Consider the following 8,348-nt stretch of genomic DNA (forward strand, 5'->3'; position numbering starts at 1 on the left):
CAATACTTTTAACTTTTAATAAATTTTATCAAGAATGACTCTGTCACAACACACACACACACACACACACACACACACACTCACACTCACACTCACTCACACTCACACTCACTCTCGCTCTTCCCCCTGCACTTTTTGAAAATATTAAGGGCGCTAGGCAAGTGAGAGTGCGATAATTATCCCTGGATGTAGAAACCAATCTGGCTGCGAGACGCCCCTCTGCAATCGCCGGCGGCGGCAGCGGCGGCGGCCGTGCGCGGACCCGCGTGGAGGCCGGGGACTCCGGGCGCTCGCTAGGTCACCGCGCCGCGCGACCGCCGCTCGCCGGCTGTTTAATATACATGGGGTGGGAACGGAGGGAAACGGATCTTGGGCCTGCACGTCCTGCACAAAAAAAAAAAAAAAAATCAATTTGCTATTTATTTTTGAAAAATATAGATTTAGAGAATTCTTTCTCCAGCCCGACCCCCTCCAAGAACGGCGGCCCACATTTAATTACGTCTTTTAATGACTTTTCCCTTACTTGCCGTTGCTATTTCGCGTTAAGGGCGGGGGCGGGCGGGGTTTCTTTGGGGGGTTTTCAATTCTGGTATCTTCAAAAAGATTTGCCTTATGTGTTAATTGCATGCTGTTAAGCACATCTGGGATTGCGTGCTGACCAACTCGGACCAACTTTTAATTAACACATTGACCCGGCGAAGAAGCAGACGCCCAGCCTCCCCCTCGAAATATGTATATTAGCCGCGCGGAGGCCGCGCGGCCCGCGCCGCCAGGTGCGTGCGAGGAATTGCCTGCGTCGAGGGGCGGGAGGGGGTGCAAATTGCAACTGCTCGCGCTCTTCCTGCGAACGTTTTTCTCGCCTTACCTCTAGGAAAACAAAGAAAAAAGAGTAATCGACCGGCTCCAGAAGCGGGCTTCTTACAGCCCTTAATGTGATTTGACCCTGGGCGGGGAACTTAGGAGGAAGAAAGGAGACTCGCCCTGAACCATTTCCAACCGGTCTGACTTGGGCCTGAGCTGAGGTCGAGGGCCTGAGCTCTTTAAATGCAGAGTTCTCCTGTTAATGAGGAGAATTGATGGCCCGGAAGCCTGGTGGAAGGAGAGAACCAGACAGCGGCTGCCTTTTGTGGTCCTGGCCTTCCTACTCCCAGCCTCCTCCCCTTCGCCCCGGGCTCCCCGAGGTTAAACCACCCTCCGGGGCCCGCGTCTGAGAACAAGGAATGGGTGTCCCCCCTCCTCCTTGGAGCGCACCGCTTTCAGCGACGGCAAAGGAACTAAGCGGCTATTTTTAGCACTCTAGGCCCGGTCACCAAGGCTCGACTATTCGGGGGTGATCTTCCAGGCAGGCCAGTCAGATCGCGGCTGGAGGGCAGAGGAAACCCGGAGCGCGGCACGGCCGGAGCCACCCGCAGATAGGCAATTCACCCTAAGTAATTTCATTCAGAATTGATGGCGTTTCACTGGAGTGGTGCCTTCAAAGTGAGTGCCTAGCCTGCTTCCCTGTAGAGCACAAATGCGGGTTAATCCCCAGATACGTACTCATGTTCTCTTTCCGCATCTAATCTCAACGGCCTCGCTCTTCTAAATGCTCAGCTGCAGCATACCTCCCTATAAAAAAATGTCAAAGTGGTATTCCTTCTCTTAGCCATAAAAAAGTTGGAGTGAATCACTCCCAAGTTACCGTTTAACGTCCCCTCCAGGTAACAGTTGAAGTTTCTTGTTTGACATTTTTCATTCCCCAATACAGAACTTTTCAATAAATACCCAGCACCAGCACGAGGAGAAGTATATGTCGCAATAAATTCATGGCTGTATGCTCTATGTCGATGCTTTGCAAAATTTAATGTGACAAGATTGCTCCCCAAATTCCTTCCACCTCTCTTCTTTTTTTCTTCTTATTCTCCTTTTTTTGTCCTCCCCTGGAAGCTGCTTTTCCAATCAATGTATCGGAGAATCTGCAAAAATTTAAAACTGAAAGAACAGAAAAGATATAGACAAGAAAGCGAAGATCTGTTATCAATAATTCCTCTGAGTTCCTCCAGATCTTTTTATGTTCAGAGAAAGGTATAATCAACACACATCTTCAGATGTGTCGGAAAAAAAAAAAACCAATCAAGTTAGTAAATTACAGTGTCCCTTTGCAAAGATAAGGCCTTTGGAAAGTTAGCAGGAGCATTACCCAAATGGCTTTGTTTTGAGTTTTAGTGGACCACTTATTTCAGCTCGCAAATTGATCTGCAAAATTGCAGCACACACCTGATATCCAGGGACAAACAGGAGTTGGTAACTCCAGCTGGCTCTTTTGATTTACTCTGCCTGGTAAGATGTATGCTGGGGTGTTTTGATAAGAGAGGAAAAAAAGGGAGTCAGCAGTTTGATTTGGAAACTCTTTTATTGCTGAATATGGTTGCAGGTTGAAACTAAAGAATGTGTTTCTGCTGGGGACATTTGCATGACACATCCATATGCATTAGCAGCTGCACGGTGTTATATCATCAGTTCCTGTGAGCATTTATCTTTTTCCCCCCCTTCTGTCTTTCTCAAAGGAAGCTGGTAAGTGGCTTATAGGAGAACCATATAGACTTTAAAGACACATGAATCCTCCTGTGTCCTTCAGGCCCTCAGCATCTAATTGGCCTATAACAACCTGTATCTTTTGAGGATTTTGGAATATGTGAAGTAACTAGCCTTCCTGGTTACATTTTTTAACCTATAAGGATGGATTAACTGTGTATAGAATTACCCAAAGAAAGGGGTTGTGGCAGTTCTATTCCATATCTATGTCGTGATCAACATTCTTCTGCTAATTTGCTTTGTGACTTAACAGAGAAACTTCATTAAATTCTCCTTTATGGCTTTCGTTTTCATTTCTTGATACTTGATAGAGGTAATATTTTTGATTCAGGGTAGCTAAGACCTTTCCACGCTGGCATGTAGTGGTGGCATCAGAAACCGCAAGAGCAGTTCTAGATGTGTGCCTCTTCAGAGATTGTATGAGTCATGCAAAGGTCATCGTCTCATATCCCCAGCAATGGTCTGCATCTAATCCTGCCTGAACTTTGTTTCATATGTCTGACTCTCTCTGAATTCCAGTGATCTGTAAACAGCAGGAACCACAGTGTCAAATTGAAATCAGAAAGAAACTGAGTTCTTATTTGGTCTGATTCTGTTCAGTCACATAGGCTATTGTTTATTATTTATTTATTTTTAAAAAAAAATTTTTTTAACGTTTATTTACTTTTGAGACAGAGAGAGACAGAGCATGAACGGGGGAGGGTCAGAGAGAGGGGGACACAGAATCAGAAGCAGGCTCCAGGCTCTGAGCTGTCAGCACAGAGCCCGACGCGGGGCTCGAACTCACGGACTGAGAGATCATGACCTGAGCCGAAGTCGGCAGCTTAACTGAGCCACCCAGGCGCCCCTAGGCTATATTTTTTAAATATTTTTTTTAAATTTTTTTTACATTTATTTATTTTTGATAGACAGAGAGAGACAGAGCACAAGTGGGGGAGGGGCAGAGAGCGAAGGAGTCACAGAATCAGAAGCAGGCTCCAGGCTCTGAGCTGTTGGCACAGAGCCTGACACGGGGCTCAAACTCACAAACCGTGAGATCATGACCTGAGCTGGAGTCAGATGCTTAACCAACTGAGCCACCCAGGCACCCCAACACATAGGCCATTTTTTTAAAAAAAGAAAACTGTACATTTAAAGTGTAGTCATCAAGTCAGGGTGACTAGGAAGCATACGGACTCAAACCAAGAGACTAACATAAGCAAATTTTTAAAAATCACCTCGTATCTGCTCACATTCGGTGTTCTTTGGGATTGTTTGAGAATAACCATGCTCAAATTTTTGAAGTACTAGTGCATTACAGGTGTATTACAAAGTAAGACATAAATCTTCCACACACACACACACACACACACAAGTAAGTAACTAAAAGATAATAATCCTTAGGAATCATGAAGATATCCTATTAGAGATATTGTGGGTTTTTCTCCATTTTTGGTAGCTTTTTTGGTCATCAGAGAAGATATTTAAAGGAAAAAAAAGAAATGACAATAATTAGTAAAATGATGTCATCTCTTTCTTTTTTCTACAACGCTTGGAACTAATATGCACTACTGTATAAGTGGGCATGCATGATAACAAATAAATATGCATGAACCTAAATAATTGTTTTTATGTCTTGTTTCCAGATGCTTGCAAATAGCACTAGATTGGTTTGACCTAACCAAAAGGTAGCTAAGATCTCTGCCATTCAATTGAATACTAGATATTTTAAGTATCAGAACAAATTTCCCCTGCCCTCTGTTGCACAAAAGTCGCTGGCTTTTTTTTTTTAACTTTTCAGCTTTAAAACAGTAATCCAGTATAATGTGGGTCAAATGGTTGCTTGATATTGCATAATGGAAAATTAATGAGCTAAATTATTTTATTCAATTATTTCAGTGATACCTAGAACGAACAGCCAATTATTAGGGCTAGTTAGCTTAGTTGTTTAGTTTAGAACATGGGCCAGAATTGATCCTGTGGCTAACTCTTTTCAAAAGCTGCATATTATTACGTCCCCCAACTCAGAACCGCCATGAACAATTATGTGCCAGAGGTAACAAAACAAACAGATGAGAAGGCAGATGAATTTGCATAAACCAAAGAAAACTATTTATTTTTTAAAGTACACATCTCACCGGAGCACCTGGGGGCTCAGTTGGTTAAGCGTCTGACATCAGCTCGGGTCATGATCTCACAGCTCGTGAGTTGGAGGTCTGTACTCCACTCTGTGCTGACAGCTCCAAGCCTAGAGCCTGCTTCAGATTCTGTGTCTCCCTCTCTCTCTGCCCTTCCCCCACTTGTGCCTGTCTCTCCCTTTCAAAAAATAAATAAACATTGAAAAATTTCAAACTACACATCTTTTGCAGTAGTACAGAAGAGATGATGTATATATGTCTACAACCCAAATGAAATATCTCTGGCAAGATTTATTAGAGAATAGGGACAGGGAACAAAAGACCTAATTAAGGCTACCAGGAGAGCTTAGGTATGATGAACACTACTACACCTGCCTGGTATTGTGTCATTTAACACATTTACAAATCAGATGCTACTGCCTCAGTGTGTATTCTCTCTAAGATAAAGAATTTATTTGTTTGCTTTCAGATTGTGTTTTGCCATTAAACATTTCTAGATGTATTAATCGTGTCAATAGATGTTGGGATATGGGGGATCTGAGAGAATTAGTTATTTGCTTATCTATTCATATCTTGGTTGTTTTCAAAATAATTCTCTTTCTTCCTCTAAGGCTTTCCTTGTCACAGGACACAACATCATAGGTTCTTTGAAATATGATGGTTAACAAAGATAAACCATAGGCCATTACAGTGGGTCACCGTTGATTCAGCAAATCTAAACCAAAACTGGACAGAAGTTTTGTTAAGTCAGTACTTAATTCTATGGCCATGTATTCATACCCCCAAGAACTATGAACTAGGTGATAAGGACATTCAAAAGTCAATAATTGTAGTCTGACATGTAAGGAGTTCAGAAGTTGCTACTCCGTTCTAACAAGAAAAAATTGAACAAACTGAAAAATTAACAAATCTTAGACCCATCAGAGAAGTGAGGTCACAGGGAAAAATTCCATCCCCCAAATTGGAAAGACAGATGAAAACAACCAATCACAACTTATGGTAGTAAAATTCCAAGTGTGAAAACCTCCTTGGGAATCAGTACGGGGGTAGGAAAATAGGAACTGCAATTGACAAGTTGCTGGGAGTTCAGTGTGGACAAATCTGAGAGTTTAAAACTCCAGGAGAAGCTAATCACAGATAAGATCCCACAAATTTATGACTTTTATTCCCAGGAGCTCTACTGGGTACTCACTGTGAATATCAGATAAAATTGCCTCCGTACTTCTGGAAGGAGGAAGGGAAAAGGAATCACTTTTTAATATGTCGGTTTTTGTTTTGTTTTGTTTTGTTTTGTTTTCACAAAGTCTGCCTTCAGGAGAAACTATTTTGCCATAGTCTAACCTATTGGGGCTCATCAGAGCCTAACCTACCCGAGAGAAGGGAAATAGAAAACTCCAGCCCCCTCTAGCCATCATGTCCCACCTAATGGGGTGAAACTGAGGTACACTGGTGAAATTCACAGTCCAGGGGCACAAGCTCATCCAAACACTGAGACCTAATGATAGGACTACACAACATGGCCACCACCCCGACACCTTACCATCGCATTACCAAAGACCTATTGTCTGCAGTTTCTTTTGCCCAGTATATCATGTCCACCTTTCAACAAAAATTATAAGGCATACTAAAAAGCAATAAACACAGTTTAAAGCATTAGAATCAGACAGATATGGCCGGAATTTTGGAATTATCAAACAAGGAATAAAAAAAATGATTAATATGACAAAGGCTTTAATGGAAAAGTACACAACATGCTAGACCAGAGGGATAATGTAAGCAGAGATATGGAAATTCTAAGAAAGAATCAAAAATTCTCTAAATCAAAAACATTTTTGATTGAAGAACATTTTTGATGGTCTCATTAATAGCCTATCACAGCTGAGGGAAAAAAATCTCTGAGGTTGAGAATGTGACCAAAGAAACTTTGAAAACTAAAAGCCAAGAGAAAAAAGAAAAAAACGAATAAAATATCCAAGGACTGTGGGACAACTACAAAAATTGTAACACACACAATGGGAATACCATAAGAGGAAAGAAAGAGGAACAGAAAATGTTTGAAGCAGTAATAACTAAGAACTTCTCATAACTGATGTCAGACACCAAACCATAGATCCAGGAAGCTCAGAGAACACCAAGTAGGATAAATGTTAAAAACAAACAAACAAACAAACAAAAACAAAGCAAAACAACAACAAAAATAAAACACACCAGACTATACCTCGGTATATTATACTCAAACTTTAGAAAATCAAAGATAAAATCTTGAATGAAGCCAGAGGAAGAAATCTTGCCTAAAGAGGAACAAACAAGAATTACATCTTATTCCTCCACAAACTATGCAAGCAAAAAAAGAGTGGAGTGAAACAGTTAATGCATTGAGAGAAAAAACTACCAATCTAGAATTCTGTACCCTTTGAAATTATCCTTCCAAAATGAAGGAGAAATAAAGACTTTCTCAGACAAACATAAGTTGAAGGAGTTTGTTTCCAGTACACTGGTTATAAGAACTGTTAAAAGAAGTTCTTCAGATAAAAGAAAAACGATATACGTCAGAAACTTGGATCTACTACATAAAGAAAGGAAGAGCTTTAGAGAAGGAATAGTGAATATAAAATAACAACATTTTTGTCTTGCTCTTAACTGAAATAAGAGATAACAATTTATTAAAAATAATAAAAGTTGTAATATATTTGATGATTATTGCTTATGTATAAATGAAAATAAATGACAGCAATGTTACAAGGGACAAGAGGGAGGAAATAGAATTATTTTGTTATTATAATGTACTTGTACAAACCATGGTATACTGTTATTTGAAAGTGGACTTGAATTAGTTGTAAATATACATGGCAAACTCTAAGGCAACCACTTAAAAAACAAAGCTATACTTATTATTGATATGCAATGAAATGAGAGGAAATGGAATAATATAAAATGTTCATTTAAATCACAAAAGCAGGGGCACCTGGATGGCTCAGTCAGTTGAGTATTTGACTTTGGCTAAGGTCATGATCTCAAGGTTCATGAGTTCCAGCCCTGCATTGGGCTGTGTGTGGACAGCTCAGAGCCTGGAACCTACTTCAGATTCTGTGTCTCTCTCTCTCTCTACCCCTCCCCTGGTCGTGCTCTGTCTCTCTGTCTCTCTCAAAAATAAATAAACACTAAGAAAATATTTTTAAATAAAAACTAAAATCACAGAAGCAGACAAAATCATGGAAGACAAAAATGGGGACAAAGAATATGGGCAACAAATAGAAAACAGTAACATATAGGGTAGATACTAATTTAACTATATCAATAATCACTTTAAACACCCAAGCTTTAAATATACCAATAAAAAGACAAAGATTGTCAGAGTGAATCAAAAAAATAAGATTCAACTATATGTTACCTACAAGTAACCCACTTTGAATATAAAGTCACACAGAAATTAAAAGTAAAGGGATGGAGGAAAATATACCATGCAAACACTAAAAGAAAATGGGAGTGGCTATATTAATTTCAGGCAAAGGAGAACAATGAAAGTTGGGTCAGGGATAAAGAAAGACATTACATAATGATAAAGGGCACAATATTTTAAAAACATTTAACAATCCTTAATGTCTATGCATTTAACAACACAGCATCAAATTATGTGAGACAAAAACTGATAGAACT

At 40.2% G+C, this 8,348-nt stretch overlaps 1 long non-coding RNA gene across 1 annotated transcript; it reads right to left on the bottom strand.

Annotated features, from left to right (window-relative positions):
* Positions 1-3: 3 nt before the first annotated feature.
* Positions 4-2,830, bottom strand: LOC131495835 (uncharacterized). The gene is made up of 4 exons (XR_009254146.1): positions 2,744-2,830; positions 1,765-1,971; positions 1,540-1,608; positions 4-384 (listed from the first exon to the last, which is right to left on the bottom strand). It is a non-coding gene; the product is annotated as an uncharacterized LOC131495835 (long non-coding RNA).
* Between the last annotated feature and the right edge of the window lie 5,518 nt (positions 2,831-8,348).

This window comes from Neofelis nebulosa, chromosome 15 (genome assembly GCF_028018385.1).
Source record: "Neofelis nebulosa isolate mNeoNeb1 chromosome 15, mNeoNeb1.pri, whole genome shotgun sequence".
In the NCBI taxonomy this organism is placed as follows: Eukaryota; Metazoa; Chordata; class Mammalia; order Carnivora; family Felidae; genus Neofelis; species Neofelis nebulosa.